The sequence below is a fragment of the Rattus norvegicus genome, chromosome 15 (assembly GCF_021556685.1).
Source record: "Rattus norvegicus strain SHRSP/BbbUtx chromosome 15, alternate assembly SHRSP_T2T, whole genome shotgun sequence".
NCBI lineage: Eukaryota > Metazoa > Chordata > Mammalia > Rodentia > Muridae > Rattus > Rattus norvegicus.
Genome location: NC_141548.1, coordinates 17,457,448 through 17,477,500, shown reverse-complemented (window position 1 = coordinate 17,477,500; position 20,053 = coordinate 17,457,448). Strand labels below are relative to the sequence as shown.

The 20,053-nt window shown below is 40.6% G+C and overlaps 1 protein-coding gene and 1 pseudogene across 9 annotated transcripts in view; one reads left to right on the top strand and one right to left on the bottom strand.

Annotated features, from left to right (window-relative positions):
• Fhit (fragile histidine triad diadenosine triphosphatase) overlaps nucleotides 1-20,053 on the bottom strand; it is a 1,549,291-nt gene that overhangs the window by 1,328,803 nt on the left and 200,435 nt on the right.
• Wbp11-ps9 (WW domain binding protein 11, pseudogene 9) overlaps nucleotides 7,752-20,053 on the top strand; it is a 90,628-nt pseudogene continuing 78,326 nt past the window's right edge.

Below are 20,053 nucleotides of genomic sequence, written 5' to 3'. Positions count from 1 at the left end.
AGAAGAGAGGACGGAAAGAGATGGGGAACGTGAGAGAGAAAATGCACAAAAATATTTATGATTATGAAATCTGAACATGAGTTGAGCTACATAATGAGCAGGGCTCAGAGCCAAATGAAAACATATAGCTTCTTATTCTTGAGTTACAAGAATTTCTATACAGTAGCACAGAGCCCAGACAGTGTGTATAGATGTGGAGGGCTATGGAGTCATGTGCCATCCAGTTCATAAACTATGTGTACGCTACCTATATATGAAGTGATCATCTCTGAAATCAGTTGCCAAAGCATAGCAGGGACTTCTTGTAGGGATGCTGCATACCGTTCTAGACAGACAGCCCATGGAAACCCAGTGCCCAGGGCAGGAGGTAGCATGAATCAGCAGTATAATTCAGAGGTGGGGCCTCCTCTCTAACAAAGTCCTTCCTGGTCCCCATCTCCCTGTTTCAGGCACCTGCTCTCTGCACCCATGACACCGTTCAGTTTAGCGTTCACCTCATCAAGGTTTGATGCCACTGTATTAAAACTGACAGCGCTACTTAGAATCTACACCTCCTTAGGGACAGATACCAAGCCTGTGCCAGACGCCTGCCCTCTTGAGCCTCTTGGTTTACTGAGCAACACTATGGGAGCTTCTTTGCCTGGGTTCTACCATGAGTATTAACCAGCCCTTTCCTGTTCTAGATATGATCTCCAGTTTTTCAGGAATCTGGCAAATTCACAGCTTCTGCTGTCTTTATTTTTTCTAAAAGACTGAAAACATTCACCTAAGTTATAGAGAAGCATGATTTCCTAAAGAGGAAAATAAGGGAAAAAAACAAGTTAGGATCACTCATCACCAAAACCTTCGCTCAACTGTAGGATTGCTCATCACCAATTCTCTTCCACACCTATCCATGGAAAGTTCTAGGTCTTGATTTTGGGGTTTTTGTTTTTGTTTTTGTTCGTTTTATATGAGATAAGAAAATTTATATATTAAACTAGAATAATCTTAAAACATAGCAAAGGGATTCATGATGATGAGAATTCAAGAAGCATTTGAGGGTTTTTGAGTATATAAGAAAGATTAGTCACCAAAGTTCATTCTTTCTTTTTTCCAGATACACACTCTTTACTGAACAGACCCACTGCGTGGCCATGCCACTGAGCTCAGGCTAATGGCATCTGTGCAAATTAAAGTTAATTCTCTTCCGAAATGCATGCGCCTTCCTTCTCATTCTTCCCCTTCTGCTAGCTACATGCAAATAGCATCATGGGCCTAGGGGAAGGCGGAAAAACAAAATGAGAAAAACCTGGATTCCTAAATCATCCCAAGAGGAAAGCTCCATTGCCAGGAGCAACAATACCAGGCTGCTACATGAATGAAGATGAACTCCCTCTGTTTAGGCAGCATTATCCTTTGCAGTCTCTGTACCAAAGACCTTAGCAAACAAAGCACGTTAAACAGAAGAATCCCATGTCCTACCTGGGACATTCTGTTGTGCTGGAAGAATGGAGGGTTGAAGACTAATGAGTTTGAAACATGAATATGTAGAGAGAAAACCATGGGAAAGAGGAGAATGGAGAGAAGTGGAAACACAAGACACCCACCTGACCATCAGTTAGCAGTTTATATGTGTATGAATGTTTTGTCTGTGCACCATGTACATGTGGGGTGCCCTTGGGGCTCAGAAAGGGTACTGTCCTGCTTAGGTTTTGGCATTTTATTGGCATACTTTAAACAATTAAAAATAAGATGGTGGTAGTGATTGATAATGATGAAAATGATGATGATAATAACAAGAGAAGGAATTCCTGCTGGTCTAAAAATGGGAAATATGGCAGAATCTGAAAGACTAATGACAAAATGAGTCAAAACATTTACTTATGTTGGAAATTGAAAAATTCAAGGAACAAACTTCACTGATTGCAACTTTGATCTTATGACTCATTCAACTGAAAATTAAAACATAATAAGGAAACAAATATATCAATAATCTTTATTTAAGGGTAACCAGATGCTTAATAAGTTCTTCCTGAATGATTATTCCATGTAATGAATGAAAAAGAATGAAGAATTAGAGAGCTAATATTTTATAACTCCTGTTGGAACAAGGCTTTTTCATCCAGAATGAGGTCATTATTTTCATGGACAATGAGGCTATGCATGTGAGGTTGATGGGTAGACCCTATGACAGCACATATAAGCATGATGGCTGGATAATGTCATCACACATGCAAGTGTGATGAGTGGGTAGTCAGACCATATGTTAAGCATGAAAAGATAATGTGTGACCAGTGAGATCACACATATATGTGTGATGGATGGGCAGTGAGGCCACATATGTAAGTGTAATAAACGGATTGTGAGACTCGGCATGTAAGTACAATAAGTCAACTATGGGACTACACATGTGAAATGGGGAATCTGATTTCAGATGGGCTCACAACATCTGAATCTACAAATCCATCATATTTTTACATAAAGGGACATATTTCATTATGTGATTTCTTTTTTTTTTTTTACTGTAATGTTAAAGTAGAGTCAAAGCACCAATTATGAAGTCTTCTGGCTTAGAAACATCTAGAAAATCTAATCCAAGCTATAGTCAAAATACCAGGTATAGAGGTGGTGGACCTAAGGTGCACTCTCCTTGGCACCTTGACATTTGAAAGCACACTGAAGAAGGCAGGTCTCATTACTCTCCACTCTTCTGCCATGAAGCATCTCATAAAACCTAGAGAGGACATTGTTTTTATTCCCTGAAACAGACCATGCACTCTTACATAAGACAAGTCCCTGGAGGACCCCTTATCCCTGAAGACATGAGGACAGGAAGATATTGAACAGACAAATAAGCCCTGCTTAATTCCTCACAGTGTATCTCAGATCATAAACATTTTGCCTCAACGTGCCACTCCTTGAATATCTACTATTTTACCAAACCTAGCATAACACTCACTACACAGGTTGCCCTAGGGGTATTTATTTCCTTGCTGAAAACTGCTAGACCTCACAAAAATTAAACGTGCATGATTTTTCTCTTAATAAAGTAACTTTTGGTATAGATTTCTCAGCCATGAACTTAAGATGCAAAGAAAAAAAATAATTCTTAACCCTACAAAAGGCAAAGCTAAATACTCATACCCAATCCATTACAAACAACAAATTTTCTGGTTTTGCCCACAAGTAACTGGCATTCATTTCAGGGATCTGACGCTTAGCCTTTTGACGTTGTTACATACACGGGCCAACTTCACTAACTATGGTGATTATGTGATCACAGTTTCAATATATCCCGATCTCAACGTTTAAAATATAAAAATAGGGAAACTTTAGAAATGTATGAAGAAGGGACTAGAAAGATGGCTATGCAGTTAGGAGTGAATACTGCTCTTGCAGAAAAGCTGCGTTTACATCATAACCACACATAACTCCAGATCCAGGAGGTATTCAGGTACACATGTGCTTGTATACACACACACACACACACACACACACACACACACACACACACATACATCCACAACCACACATGGTATACCTATAGAAATACATAAATATAGAAATGTCTCTGAGGAAAAAGATAAGAGACGATGTGACTGCCGCAAGGATGTTGGCAGAATGAGATTTTTCTGCCATCACCGGACGGACCCCTGATTGTTCTGCAGGTATCTTTGCCTCTTCTTCCTCTCGGGTTATTCTTAGCTTCCATGTTTCACTGGCTAAAATGCTTGCATTTTTCCCTTCAAGTTGCATAGTTAACAAATGACAGGCCCTCAAGACGCTTTTGATGGATGTTTGTTGTATGAATAATAATTATGCAAATCTCAAACCAAAAAAGAAATATAACACATGCAAAGAGGTGGAAAATGGCTAAAGCCCTTCTGTACACAGTTTTTGGAAGCTAGTCTGGGAAAATTTATCAAGGAGTTGTGTGTGACCCTTTTTCCAATGTAGAGTCAAAATTCATGAGGCAAGGCAGAAGTTATACAGCATGTAATGATGGGTAAGAAGCACATCTGCTCTGTGGAGCTGCTCTCCATACAAAGGTTCTGGTAATTTCCATATACCATCAAAAGATAAAAGCCTGAGAAGACAAGGGAAGGTGTGTCATCTTTGAGCCTAAGTATAGCTTTTCTTCCAACCCCTGTCCAGAGAGAGCTTTATGAATATTCACACTAAATGGTAGTAGCGGTGTATTTTGCATTGTTAAACTCCTTAGGACATAAGATATATATGAATGGCCCTGAGACATCTCTCATCATTTATTGACTTTATCCCGAGTTATTCCAACTATATTCCAAATATATATTTCAAGTATCTCACTTGGCTTTTTACCAGAGATGCCACAGCTGGTTGATGCAGTGGCCTGAAGCTATCCCTCTAAACATGCCGAAGCATCCTGCAGTAACTGCTTCAATGCAGTCTCAGGATTAAGAGTACAAGCCTGGTAACCAGTACCACCCCAAGCAACATCTCATCTAAGGCTCATACTGACAGCTATGGTAGGCCAATCCTAGAGACTATCTTTTTAATCTAAATACAACAGTGTTGTACAATCTATGATGAAGTTTCAAAGCACATGTGCGCGCGCACACACACACACACACACACACACACACACACATACACACCTCACCTCACACACATCTCCAGTGTGCCCCAAACAGATATTCTTACAAAAGTGTAAAGGGAGGAGCCTCTCTAACTGGTTATCCATTACCAAGTGGTCAGTTGTGAGGTCATTCACATACAGGTAATGTTGTATGGACACAGGAGGTTGTATTAATGTATTTAGCTGTGTTATATATTTATGTATTTTATATATAATTGATATATGATTGCAATCAATCAGATATATAATAATATATAACTGATTAAGGATTCGTGTGGGAGGACTGAGCCCATCGTAAGTGGTGTTACCACTGGGCAAATGGTCCTGAGCTGTATGAGAAAGCAGGCCAAGAATACCGTGAGAACTGAGCCAATAAGCAGCAAACATCCATATGTATAATGCATATATGTGTATATATACGTATTTATGTATTTATATGCATACATATATCAAGAATCTTAAAAGGAAGGCATGAATTTAGAAATCAAAGACTACATGTAAGGGTTAGAAGGGAAGAAAGAGAAGGGAGGATTATGCAATTATAATTTCAAAACAAAAAATGCAAAATTTAAAAATGTAAAGAAAATGTGTCTCTGGAAAAACAGATGAAAAATAAAAGCACTCAATGTAAAAGTCCAAATCTGTTGTTACATTCCGTAGACGAATGTATTCTCTTGAATTGTATGAGTTTTTAATCCTTCCTCTCCATTTCTGTGCTTAGTTTGACACACAGTGGCACCAGGACAGGGACAGCCTTTTTAGTGATGCTTTGCTACATTAAATTGTTAGCCCTATGCACAGAGCAACCATGGATTACACAGGTTCCCAGGCCCTCCCATCTGAGAGGCTAATTATAACTGGAGATGCTAGTTAACCTTATATTTGGGGAAAAAAATGATTGTTAGCTCTTACATTTATCCTAAAAACCACCCGTCCATGGGCATACCATGTTGAGCAATGTACATGGGCATGCTTCTGTATTTCTGTAATGTCAGAATTCATGTGGAACCAATAAATATGCATGAGCTGTGTCATTTTATTGGGTAAAGCTTACCAAGTGCGCTGGTTAGTCTGTGTCAACTTGACACCAGCTAGAGGTCACTTGGGAAGAGGAAACCTCAGTTGAAGCATTGCCTCCCTCAGATGGTCCCGTGGTCACATGTGTTGAGGCATTTTTTTGACTGATGATTAATATGGGAGGACACAGCCCTCGGTGAGTGGAACCACCCCTGGGTAGGTGGTCCTGAGGTAGATAGGAAAGCAGACTGAACAAGCCATGAACACCATGCCAGTAAGCAGCAGACCTGCATGGTCTTTACTTCAGCTTTTGCCTCTGGTTCCTGCCTTTAATTCCTACCCTGAATTCTCTCAAAGATGGAATGATTTGGAATTGTGAGCCAAATAAACCATCCCCCCCCCAAGTTGCTTTAGGTATTTGTGTATTATCCCAGCAACAGAGAAGCAAAGTAGGACAAACCTGGTAACCCCAATTTCCTTCAATACCATGGTGGTTGGTAACCGCAGATTCTTTTCCACTATTCATAATTACTAACTCTCAGATCACACCTTATACACCACACAGATACATATCACATGCACACATATACACATACACACACACACACACTTTCCACATGCATATGCACTACATACACTCCTCAGACACACACAGACACACACATGCGCACACTTAGGTACACACATGCACACACAGAGGTACACACAGACACACATGCGCACACATACAAACAGACTCACAGACACATACTCACATACACATACAGGTTTGCAGTTCGCAGAGTTAAAAATGTCACGCTTCAAGAAGGCTTTATGGAAGGTTGAGAGCGACACAACTGTCAAGAGAGTCAGTACAGGTGGTTAGATGAGAGAGTCAAGGCAGAGTCTCACAGCAGGCCTGGGCCTTAGAAAAGAGGCAAGCACCCGCACTGGACCTTCCAGGACAGCGCGGACAAACAAGGTACCTATAGATGGACAAACGGCTGGAGTGATTATTATCATAATCTCAGTGCACATGGGCCATGTCAAGCAATGGGGACCATGCTGAAATAACTTCCTCAGAGTTTTCTCTTGATCCCTGGACAGATGCGCTGTGAGGTGAGGTGACACGTCAGCGAGGCTGTAGAGGCAGCAATGCTTTCTCAAGAGTTCTGCTCTCTTTGGTTTTATGTTATCCGAGTGAACATGAGGTTTACTTTGTTGGTCGGGTGTGCTTGGTAAGTTTGGGATGTGGCTTTTCTAACTTGGACTCAGGCTGACCATGTCTGCCAAGCCGCATGCACATCTTTGTAGATGCTGCCTTGAGAAGTCGCACAGCACTCAGTCCCTCCCAGGAGGTCCTGGGCAGGTGGGTGTCTATTCTGTCTCTGGATTCATACTAAAAACGAAGCCAGCAAGTCACAGCCTGAAGGCCACTGCTTCACGCTGCTTAGAGCAGGGTACGGTCTGATAAATCAGATATGAATTCCAAAGTCAATAACCACACAAAACTTGGGAAATTCACACTGCTTATATTGTTACAGCTGTGGTATTGGGGTGGGGAGTTGTGGGGACCATGGACTACATTCTATCACCCAGAGAACAGTAGTAATTGTGAAGAAAGTCAAAGACGACAAGAAATACCAGGCTGCCCCTCCCCATTTTCTACAGAGAAATACTGATTCTTAAATCCATCCTGAAAAGTGAGTAGCTTCTGGGGAGACTGAAAAATACATAAGAAAGCTCAAATAGAAGGTGCTACACTGAGTTCTTCATCCTGCCATGCCTCCTGAGAAGTTCTCATTTAAATAACATGTACAATACACTCCCGCAAATATGTTCTGGGAGGAAGGGGGGTGGAAGAATCTTCAATCTTTTTTCTCAATGTACCCTAGAGTCCCAAGTTGGTCTTTTTATTTGTAAGCTGCCACAGCTCATGTGGCCTTAGCATGAGTTTGTATCTGTGTGTGTCAGGTCCACAGATTCTCTGGCCACTCAGGAAATTAATGAGGGAGGGGAAGGAAGGGCATAATACGGAGGAGAGAAATTACTCAATAGAGAGTCAGCAATCCAGAGCAAACCCAATTTGAAGGAAACAATTAGAAAATGGCCCAGGTCCCAAATCAATAAGTGGAGGTTGCTGTAGGCAGTGAACATAATGGCTGATAATGAGACTAAACTGCAGGTAAGCAAAGCCCGGAATGGGGTGCTCCTCGGTGTCCCTCTGGCTGAGGACGGGGTCATCCATCAGGAGGCTGGAAAAGGCAAGTCGGAACATGCTTCTCCTGCCTACCAGGCACTGGATGTCATTGCCTGCAGGAGTAAACATCGTTGGTGTGGCTTCCAAATCTGATCAATAAAGTCCTCACAACCTGCTTGGAGACAAGCCTGAGGACAGTCCCAAAAGGAAAAGGACCTCTTGCAGAATATGCAGTGTCCTCTAAGGGCTTTGGAACTGAACTTCCCATTAGCTCTAATGGAGGCTGTGCTAATAAATTCCCTCAGCTCTGGGCTGAACAGGTGTAATTCAGTAATGCGGCTGTAATTGAGTGATGTCGACTAGGTGTAATTTGTAATGTTTTACTAGTAAATTATCTCATTTTTTCCCTGCAAAAATGGTATCTGTGATTCAATGTGGTAAGTTGTTTTAAAGGCTGACACACACTACTAATACACAGATCATTAATTGATGGAAATGCTAATAGTCACATCAGCTAAGAATTACCTTAGCTGCTTCTTCCTATACTATTAACCTTTTAAACATAACAAGCTCTGGTTTCAAACCAGCAAATGTTTTAGATGTGTAGCTCACATCCACAGACACTTAGTCTAGAACTCTCAGGAGAGGGGCTCTCCTTCCCTGCACTGCTCCCATGCCAGGTCCATGTTGACACCTCTGAACTGAGGAAAAGGCCTGACTGCTGAAAGCCAAATGTCTCCTCTGCCATTTTCATGTCAGAGAGTGACCTATTGTCTCTCAAGTCGCAGCCACAGCCACGGCCACAGCCCCTTCTAAAGATAAAAAAAGAAATAAACAAACCCTTTGTTCTCAGACCCACAGGTAAAATTATTCTTCTGAGCCTACATGACCACCCCTGTTATTACCATCCTGGTGCTACCCTTTGGACCCCACACAAATGCCAGTTTCTAGCCACTGACCACAGTTAAAGGCCCATAAATGCTTGGGGTTCAATGGCTCACCTCCTCAAGGAGAACTTTACCTATCTCTCACTAAAGTGCAGTCCATGTGCATACTGTCACTGTACACATTTTTCTTTTCGTGTGCTAACCATGGTTGTATCTCTCTCCCACAGAGACTATACCGTCCACATAAGATTATTTTAAAATCTGCTAGCAAGCAGATAGTATGTATATCTGAAGTAAGAATTAATGAATATGAAGAATAATGGATGACTGGTTGGATGGAAATCCCTGTGTGTTTCCCTTTCCTTGCATCTGTCCTCCCTATCAAAGCAATGTTTTTCTCATGTAGACAAATAACATCTGTGTACATGGAGGGGGAAGGCTACCTGATACAGGATGGAGAGTTAAAGTCTCAGATAAACTAAAATGAATTTCTTTTACTTCCGGTTAGAACAGCCTTCAGGCTTCCCTAGAAGCTGAAGCTCATGGTGTCTTCTTACATCTGTCTGTCAGTCTCCTGGTCCTCATTAAGTTCCTGTCATGGTGGTCATTGGCAGAATATCTGGAGCAGAGGCAAAGGATATTAAGGACCAAGTGTCCTATAGTTTCTTTGCTGATCTGCATGTGACTGCAGTTCTGCATTATTGAAAGATGGATGCCACCCTTGGGGAGCTCAAAGCCTATTTGGAAATGAAGCAAATGAAGAAAAGCTGTCCAGGACTGTGGGTTTGATCCTGAGTATAAAGTACATGCTATACAAATAGAAGGACCAGAGTTTGAATCCCCAGCACCCATGTAAAACCGGATGTGGTAGCACATATCTATAATCCTAGTGTTCTTTTGATAAGATGTGAACAGAGATAGGACAGGTTCTGAAAGTCTGTGGTGAAGCTAGCTTGGCTTATATAGCAGTATACAACAAAGACACCCTTTCTGAAACAAGGAGAAAGTCACAGACCTGAAGTTGGCCTCTGACCTACACACATACTCCGTGGCATATACACATAGACACACATAAAAACAAAACAAAACACACACAGAAAGAGAGAGAGAGAGAGAGAGAGAGAGAGAGAGAGAGAGAGAGAGAGAAAGGTTCCATATGGTAGTCTGCAGAATGGGCCTGTGATAGAATTTCAACCAAAAGTTATCAAAAAAGATAAGAAAGGACATGTCATATTCATCAAAGGAAAAATTTACCAAGATGAACTCTCAATCCTAAATATTTAGGCTCCAAATGAAAGGGCACCTATATTAATAAAAGAAACTCTACTAAAGCTCAAAGCACACATTGCATCTCACACAATAATAGTAGGAGATTTCAACATCCCACTCTCATCAATCAATGGACAGATCATGGAAACAGAAATTAAACAGAGACATAGAGAAACTAATGGACGTTATGAACCAAATGGTCTTAACAGATATTTACAGACCATTTCATCCTAAAACAAAAGAATATACCTTCTTCTCAGCACCTCATGGTACCTTCTCCAAAATTGACAATATAATTGGTAACAAAATAGGCCTCAACAAATACAAGAAGACTGAAATAATCCCATGCATCCCATCAGATCACCAAGGACTAAGGCTGGTCTTCAATAACAACAAAAATGGCAGAAAGCCCAAATATACATGGAAGTTGAACAACGCTCTACTCAATGATAACTTGGTCAAGGAAGAAATAAGGAAAGAAATTAGAGACTTTTTAGAATTTAATGACAATTAAAGCACAGTATACCAAACTTATGGGACATAATGAAAACAATGCTAAGAGGAAAACTCATAGCTTTGAGTATCTCCAAAAAGAAACTGGAGAGAGCATACAATAGCACCTTGGCAACACACTTAAAGGCTCTTGAATAAAAAGAAGCAATTACACCCAAAGGAATAGATGGCAGGAAATAATCAAACTCAGGGCTGAAATCAACCAAGTAGAAACAAAGAATCAACAAAACCAGGAGCTGATCTTTTGAAAAAATCAACAAGATAGATAAACCCTTAGCCAGACTAACCAGAAGGCACAGAAAGACTATCCAAATTAATAAAATCATACATAACAACAGAATCTGAGGAAATAAAAAAACCTTCAGATCCTACCACAAAAGCCTATATTCAACAAAACTAAAAAAAAATCTGGATGAAACACAATTTTCTAGATGGATACCAGGTACCAAAATTAATCAGGATCAGATAAACCATCTAAACAGTCCCATAACCCCTAATGAAATAGAAGTAGTTTCTATTTCAACTAACCAAAAATATAAGCCCAGGGCCAGATGGGTTTTGTGGCAAATACTATCAGACCTTCACAAAAGACCTAATACCAATACTGTCCAAACTATTCCACAAAATAGAAACAGAAGGTACATAGACACACATACAAACACAACACAACACAACACAACACACACACACACACAAAAGAAGAAAAAAAGGAATACTACTCAATTCCTTTTATGAAGCCAAAATTATGCATATACTTAAACCATATAAAGACCCAACAAAGAAAGAGACCTTCAGACCAACTTCCCTTATGAATATAGATGCAAAAGTACTCAATAAAATTCTTGTAAACCGAATCCAAGAACACATCAAAATGCTCATCCATTATGATCAAGTAGGCTTCATCCCACAGATGCAGGGATGCTTCAATACATGGAAATCTATCAATGTAATCCACTATGTAAACAAACTCAAAGAAAAAAATCACATGATTATCTCATTAGATGCTGAGAAAGCATTTGACAAAATTCAACAACCTTTCATGTTCAAAGTTTTGGAAAGATCAAGAATTCAAGGCCCGTACATAAACATAGTAAAAGCAATACACAGCAAACCATTAGCCAACATCAAACTAAATGGAGAGAAACTTGAAGCAATCCCACTAAAATCAGGGACTAGTCAAAGCTGCCCACTCTCTCCCCACTTATACAATATAGTATTTAAAGTCCTAGCCAGAACAATCAGACAACAAAAGGAGGTCAAAGGGATACAAATTGGAAAGGAAGAAGTCAAACTATCACTATTTGCAGGTGATATAATAATATACTTAAGTGACCCCCAAAATTCCACTAGAAAACTCCCAAACCTGCAAACAGCTTCAGCAAAGTGACTGGATAAAAAAATAACTCAAAAAAAATTAGTAGCCTTCCTCTACTCAGAGGATCAATGGAATAGAATTGAAGACCCAGAAGTGAACCCACACACTTATGGTCACTTGGTCTTTAACAAAGGAGCTAAAACCATTCGGAGGAAAAAAAGATAGCATTTTCAAGAAATGGTGCTGGTTCAACTGGAGGTCAAATGTAGCAGAATGCAAATAGATCCATTCTTGTTGTTCTTTACAAAGCTCAAGTCTAAATGGATCAAGGATCTTCACATAAAACCAGATAAACTGAGATTAATAGAAGAAGAAGTGGGGAAGAGCCTTGAACACATGGTCACTGGGGAAATTTTCCTGAACAGAACATCAATGACTTATGTTCTAAGATCAATAATCAACAAATGCGACTTCATAAAATTACAAAACTGTAAGGCAAAGGACACTGTCATTAGGACAAAACAGCAACCAATAGATTGGAAAAAGATCTTTCCCAATCACACATCTGATAGAGGGCTAATATAAAGTATATATAAAGAACTCAAGAAGTTAGACTCCAGAGAATCAAATGACCCTATTAAAAAGTGGGGCACAGGGCTAAACAAAGAATTCTCAGCGGAGGAATATAGAATGCCTGAGAAATACTTAAAGAAATGTTAAACATCTTTAGTCATCAGGGAAATGCATATCAAAACAACCCTGAGATTCCACCTCATACCAGTCAAAATTGCTAAGATCAAAAATTCAGGTGACAACAGATGCTGGCAAGGATATGGAGAAAGAGGAACACTCCTCCGTTGTGGTTGATATTGCAAACTGATACAACCAGTCTGGAAATCAGTCTGGAGTTTCCTCAGAAAACTGGACATAATATTACCTGAGAACCCAACTATACCACTCCTGGGCATATGTCCAAAAGATGCTACAACATTTAACAAGGACACATGCTCCACTCTGTTTATAGCAGCCTTATTTATAATAGCCAGAAGCTGGAAAGAACCCAGATGCCCTTCAACAGAGGAATGGATACAGAAAATGTGGTACATTTACACAATAAAATATTACTCATTACTATTAAATATAAATATCACTATTAAAAATAATGACTTCATGAAGTTCACAGGCAAAATGGATGGAACTAGAAAATATTCTGAGTGAGGTAACCCAATCACAAAATAACACACATGGTATGCATTCACTGATAAGTGGATATTAGCCCAAAAGCTCAGAATATCTAAGGTACAATCCACAGACCACAAGAAGCTCAAGAAGAAGGAAGACCAAAGTGCAGATGGCTCAATTCTTCTTAAAACGTAGATCAAAAATATTCATAGGAGAAGATACAGAGGCAAAGTTTGGAGCTGAGACTGAAAGGAATGGCCATTCAGAGCCTGCCCTACCTGGAGATGCAGCCCATATACATACAGCCACCAAACCCAGACAATATTGCTGATGCCAAGAAATGAATGCTGACAGGAGTCTTATATAGCTGTCTTCTGAGAGGCTCTGCCAGAGCCTGACAAATACAGAGGCAAATGCTTGCAGCCAACCATTGAACTGATGACAGCTTCCCCAATGCAGGAGTTAGAGAAAGGGTTGAAGGAGCTGGAGGGGTTTGCAACCCCATAAGAACAACAATACCAACCAACCAGAGCTCCCAGCGCCTAAACCACCATCCAAAGAGTACACATGGTCAGACCGATGACTCCAGCTGCACATGTAGCAGAGGATGGCCTTGTTGGGCATCAATGGGAGAAGAAGCCCTTGGTCCTGTGAGGCTAGAGGCCCCAGTATAGGGGAATGTCACAGCAGAGAGGCGGGTAGGGATGGATGGGTGGGTGAGGGAACACCCTCATAGAAGAAACAGGAAGGGGGATGGGAGAGGAGGTTGGGAAAGTGAAATGTAAACAAAATATATCCAATAAATAATATTGATTTATATATACATATACATTTATGTATATATATATATATACATATATGAACGAGGACCTTTCCCTTTTTCAACAGATCTTTGTCAGCTCCTATGTAAGGCAGTGGGAAATCTGCAATATGTAAATCCATGCCCACTGTCACCTGAATTTCCATTTAATGTTAGAAACATTAAAGCAAAAGCAAAGCAAAGAAGCCATGATGATGAGTATACTGAAGGAACATGGGACCAAGTAAGAAAGAGGCTGGGCTAGCGGGAGGACTCCCTATAGAAGGTTCTCAGGTGGGGACTTCTGGCAATAAGTTCAAACAACACCCTCAGTGCAAAAAGCTAGGGAGCCATACAGAGTCCCATTAAAACCACATTCCTAGTAGGGAATACAGACTTGTCCACCGAGAAGGGAGTACTGAGACACATCACCTTAGAATGACGTCTTCACGCATGTTCCTGCATGTCTTGAATTTTCTGTTCTTACTTTGTTTTGGGTTCTGGTTTTATTTGCAAAGTAAGTCTTACTATGAATCTCAGGCTGTCCTAGAACTCAGTGTGTGATTCATCCTGGCCTTGAACTCATAATCCTTTTGCCTTAGCCTACCAAGTACATGCAGGAGTATATCACCATGCTCAGATCTGTCAATATTTCTGAGGGGCCCTTTGAAAGTTTGTAGTTATTTAGATAGGATTAGGTAAGTGCCAGGTAGCTGCTGAAGCAGATGAAGGCCACCTGAGACACGGACGCTAGACATTTGTTGGCTTGTACTTTTGAGAGATCTGATTTGTTCCCACACCCAATTCCAGGTGCTGTGGAAACAAATGAACTGCTGGGGTAATGATAGGCTGATGTGTAAGGGAAATCCAGTCACCGTACAGTTCTAGGTAATAGAGATATGATGAGCTTCCTGAAACCTTTGACATAACACACATCTCTATGCTGATATTTCCAGAGGTGATTCTGTTTACCCAAACAATATTATTTATTATGTTAAAGTAATATTGCTAATTTGTACTCGGTTTTGACATTTTGATTGCATTTAATTTGTAAGTGTTCTTGCTTAATATTTATTTAAGAATTGTACATGTAAATTCATACCTGGTTTTTAAAAGTGTAAATAGTGTTCTGTTCAGAGAGTCTTTCCCTGTGCTAATGAGATCCAGGCTCTTCCTCCCTCTCTCTTCTATCATATTCACTGTATGAGGCTTTTTGCGGACATCTTTGATCCTCTTGGACTTAGGTTTCATGAAGGATGATAAGTATAGAATTATTCATATTCTTTTACATACAGCCATCCAGTTTGGGCAACACCATTTGTAGAGGATGCTGTCTTTTTTCCCAGTGTTTATTTCTGGCTTTTTATATAAGGTGTCCATAGGTGTGTGGAGTTATCTGAGTCATCCGTTCTATTCCATTAATCAAGATGTCTGTTTTTGTGCCAATACCATGCAGTCTGTTTTATTACAACACCTCAATAATACATCTTGAGTCCAGGGCTAGTGAATCTCCAACAGTTCCTTCATTATTCAGGGCTGCCTTAACAGCACAGGGACAAAGAAGGACAATCAGTATATGGAACATCACAAAACTGAAAGGCTTCTCCACAGTAAAGGGGATGATCTTTGGAACAATGTGGCAGCCAGGAAAATGGCAGAAGATTTTTACCAACTGTAGATCTGATAAAGACTAATATCCAAAACACATAAAGAACTCAAAAAAAAAAAACTAGATATCAAGAAAACAAATAACCCAATTAAAAAATGATAACAAGTCTAAACATAGAATTCTCAATAAAGGAAATTCAAATGGCTGAAAAAAAAAACATTTAAAGCAATGTACCTGCCCAGGAACTCTCAGGATTAGTGAAAGGAAGACACACACACACACACACACACACACACACACACACACACACACAAGCATACAAACACGCGAACCACACACCAGTTAATTTTAATATGCCTTGACTAGCTCAAAGGCTGGGCAGTTCTAATCCTTCCTACTGCCAGCAAACATTCCCCTCCAATACTTCTGAGTTAACATCTTTTAAAATCTATATTTTATCTCTGCTACCCCAATTAAAATTGGAGAAGTGGCTCTTATTTATGACCACCTTCCCTGATTCTTACATGTCATCAGGTCTCTAGGTCTGGTCTTTCTTCTTCCTCAGCATGGCCATCTCTCCTCCCTTCCTTTCTCCCAGTTCCTAGGCCCTGCTAATCTCCAATGTCCCACCTCAGTCTACCTTCCCATCAATTGGCCATTGGCCTTTTATTGATCAATCAAAAACTATTTGGGGACAAGGATCTTCAGCATTTGGACACATAGATTCCTAATTTGGGGGTCTGGATTCATTCATAGCATTAGAACCAATCCCCAACTTTCACTCATATGTGGGTATTAGCTGTGAAGTCAATGATAACCAAGCTACAATCCATAGAACCACGGGTAGGTATGGAGTATCCGAGTAGGAGCAGAAAGATCTCCCTGGGAAAGGGAAATAGAACAGTTATAAATTGATGGGGCAAGACAATGAAACAGGGGGTCAAGTGAGAAAGGGAAGTTATAGGAGGGGATATGGGCAAGAAGAGCTAAGGAGGAGTAGTAAGTAGTACTTTAGAAAGTAGGAACTTCCTAAAATACATACACATACACATACACATACACATATACATACACATACACACATATATATATATACATATATACATATGATACAGATAAAGATACAGATACAGATACAGATATACAGATACAGATACAGATGATACAGATACAGATACAGATACAGATACAGATACAGATACAGATACAGATACAGATACAGATACAGATACAGATACAGATACAGATGAAGGCAATCTAAATGAAATCACCCAATTATGGGGAAGATAGATTCCCAAGTGGCTATTTCTTGTCCCCAAATGAAGCATCCTGTCTCAAGACTGGATTACACCTAGAGCTGTTGGCCAAAGGGGGCTGATGGGACTTCCCAAACAACCCATGCTATAACCCAAGACTACTTTTCTCTCCATAAAATGACGATCAGTCCGCATTGCTGAAGGCAACATTACCATGACCCATTGAACACGGAGATGCCCAGCCCGCACCTACTTAGACCACTCATCCCTACGTTCCAGCTTTTTGGTACAGGGAAGTATTCTGCATGCTACCAAAAAAGAAATGAAGATACCAACCCAGCCATCAAGCCTTTACCTACAAAAGTGTGCCACCTATAAGATATACCAGGGCAGTAGCAGCACAAAGCTTATAGGAGTAACAAACCAATAATCAAGTTGACTTAAGGACAGCTCCACAAGATGGAATCCATACCTGACAGGGCTTAAGTGACCAGGAATCTGAGACTATATGGGCTAGGGTCCTACAGTAAAATCAAATAATATTAGTCTTCAAAAGAAGAGAAATATACAAGTGATAAAATGACTCATAATGGCATTCTGTTATGCTCATAGGTCAGTGCCTTGTTCAGCCATCATCAGTCACTTCCTACTGCAGCAGATGGGAACAAATACAGAGACCCACAGTCAGACATTACATAGAGAGTGAGAGACCTGCTAACACCCCACCCTGAATAGGTCTTCATCAAATTCCTCCCCTCAGAGACCCCCAGGGAATAGGATGGGGAACGAGCCAGAGGGTGTGGAGGGCACCAAGGAAATAGGCCCTCTAAATCACCACGAGAAAGTCTCATATGAGCATACAGAGACAGGAACACCAAGCACAGGGCCTGCCCCAGGTCCTCGGCTGCAGATGCTATGGCTTCCAGTTAGTGTTTTTATATGGCTCCTGAGTGTGGAAACAAGGGGGTCACTGATTCTTGTCCCTCCTGTTCTTCTGTTGGTTTGTCTTGTCTAACTTAGTATGATCATTTTTCTTTTATCATATTATATTTGATTTTGGTGTGTGTGTGTGTGTGTGTGTGTGTGTGTGTGTGCATACACATATATATGAAATGAATAAATGAGAGAGAACCTAGTAACTATGGTAAAAGTTAACAACTGTCACTTATATCTGGTGCTGGAGAGAAAGTCAGTATATTCTGATGGAGTAACACTAGATATGTCAACTACTACTGGCCAGGCTTCATGTTCAGGGGTCAAGTACAATGGACTTCACAGTTTTCTTATGTGCTTTTATTTGAATATAATTTTGCTTTAGTTTCTTTCCGGGGGGGTGGTTTTCTTCTTGGTTGGTTCTTCTTTGCTTTCTTGGTTTGAGGAGTTGTTGTATTGGGTTCTCATATTTGGAGATGGCTCATCAGGTAAAGTCGTTGCCCCACAAACTTAAATAACTGAGTTCAGATCTCTAGGACCCACACTAAAAATCTGGTCAGACTTGCTGCCTCTGTAACCCAAACAGTGACTGGCACATTTGTTGAGAGACTGTGTCCCAAAAGTCAAGATGAAGAGCCATCAAGGAAGACTCCACACATATGGACACGTGGGCATACACACACACACACACACACACACACACACACACACACACACACACACACGAAGCAAAACAAATCCATCTCCACATAGTTTACTATGGTTTCTTCTCACAGCTTTGGATTGAAAAAATGGCCGAAAAAAAGTGTGACCAAGAATTAGGTCAACTCTAAGTTCTGGGAAAGGCTTTCCTGTCAGAGAACTTGATAAAACTAACAGTTGAAGGGAAGAACAGTAGCCAAAGAGTAACCTCCCACAGAGCTCGGCCTCAGCGAGTTCTTTGATGTTATGGACAAATGTAAACATGAAATGTTTACGCTTTGAGGCTGTTGGGAGAATTTACTTATACATAAGCCTCACAGGCCTTTTATAGTTAGCCTGGCATTCATTGCCAACCACATTTTGTTTCACATTTTATTACATGTTTCTAATTTTGCATGCATATGTGGATGTGGGTGGCTGTGAACTTGTCACAGTGTGCATATTTACATGGACAAGACCCTAGACTACATACTGGACACAGAAAAATTAATTCATGCATGCATGAATGGTCCAAAGGGAGGGAGAAGTCATTATCCTCAGACAATGAAAGCTTTTTTGGACAATGAGGCTGTTCATTTTTTTCCCACGGAAAGTAGTGAAATACCTTGAATAGCTTCAAAGTGAAGAGAACCATCTAATTATGGGAGCCTACTTGTACTTATGTTTAAAGAATCTCTATATGTTTTATCATGTTTTTAGAATTATTCAATCAAAGCAACATTTTCATTTGTAAACACACATTCTCCTTGAAGCTGGTGGTTACATAGACTTTAAATGTTTCAACAGATTTTTGAGTCCGTCAACCCATTTCAAGTGAGACAATTGACAACTGTCTTTGAAGCAAGGAGATATTAGCTGTCAGGTGTGGGATGCTGGAGGGACTGGGTAGCTCTGTCCTTTAGAATAGCTGGAGAGAACGCTGCCTGGCTCCATTGTAAGCAATAGTAAAAACAGACATTGGGAGACACATCTCTATACTTGGGAAAGGAGTCCTAGCAGCCAAAGGAACATAGCCTCAGATGGGAGCTGTCTTCCCATGGTAGCCTACTGCTACAACAGGGATCTCTTGTCTGTCTGTGGTCTTGAATAGGAGCCATAGCACAGCCTGCAAGTCATCACCTCTTCTCCAGGTGCAATAAAGTTCATGCCCAGGCATTGCCTTGGACCCTAGGTGTGGGAGTAATAACATGAACTCTGGTTTCTTGCTTAATGTTTCACTTTCAGAATTATATGAACCTTTTGCAAAAGCACAACCACTGTCACAGATGTGTGTGGACAGTTATGTTCTAGATGGAAGGCCACTGGCATCAATCACCATTCTTACTTGTTGGCTGCCTCTTTGTCTATGCAAAGTTGGCGGTGACTCAGCCCTCATCTTCCTCAGCTAAGATTCAGACCGTAGGCCATGTTCTCTTGGATCCTAAGAGTTCCCTCCAAATGTTCACTTCCTGTTGTTGCTGCATGGGCACTGTCTCCCTTGAGGACAGACATTCGTCTCTGAATGTAGCGTCCCATCTCCAGGTAACAGTCTACTATTCCACTCACACGCTTTAATGGACAATAATTACTGTCACACCAGCTATCCAATAACCAGGTAAAATCTGGATCAATCGCCAGTCTCACTGTCAGGGGAGATGGTCTGAAGGTGAAGAATTGGTAAAAGAGCTTGCAATAGAGCTTGGAGATTCTGGGGTTCTGAAGCATTTGGCGGCTATTTGTACTTTGCCTGGATTCCTCACCTTTGATGGTAGGGATTTGCTAGATTCCACCAGTTTACATGCCTGATGCATGCATA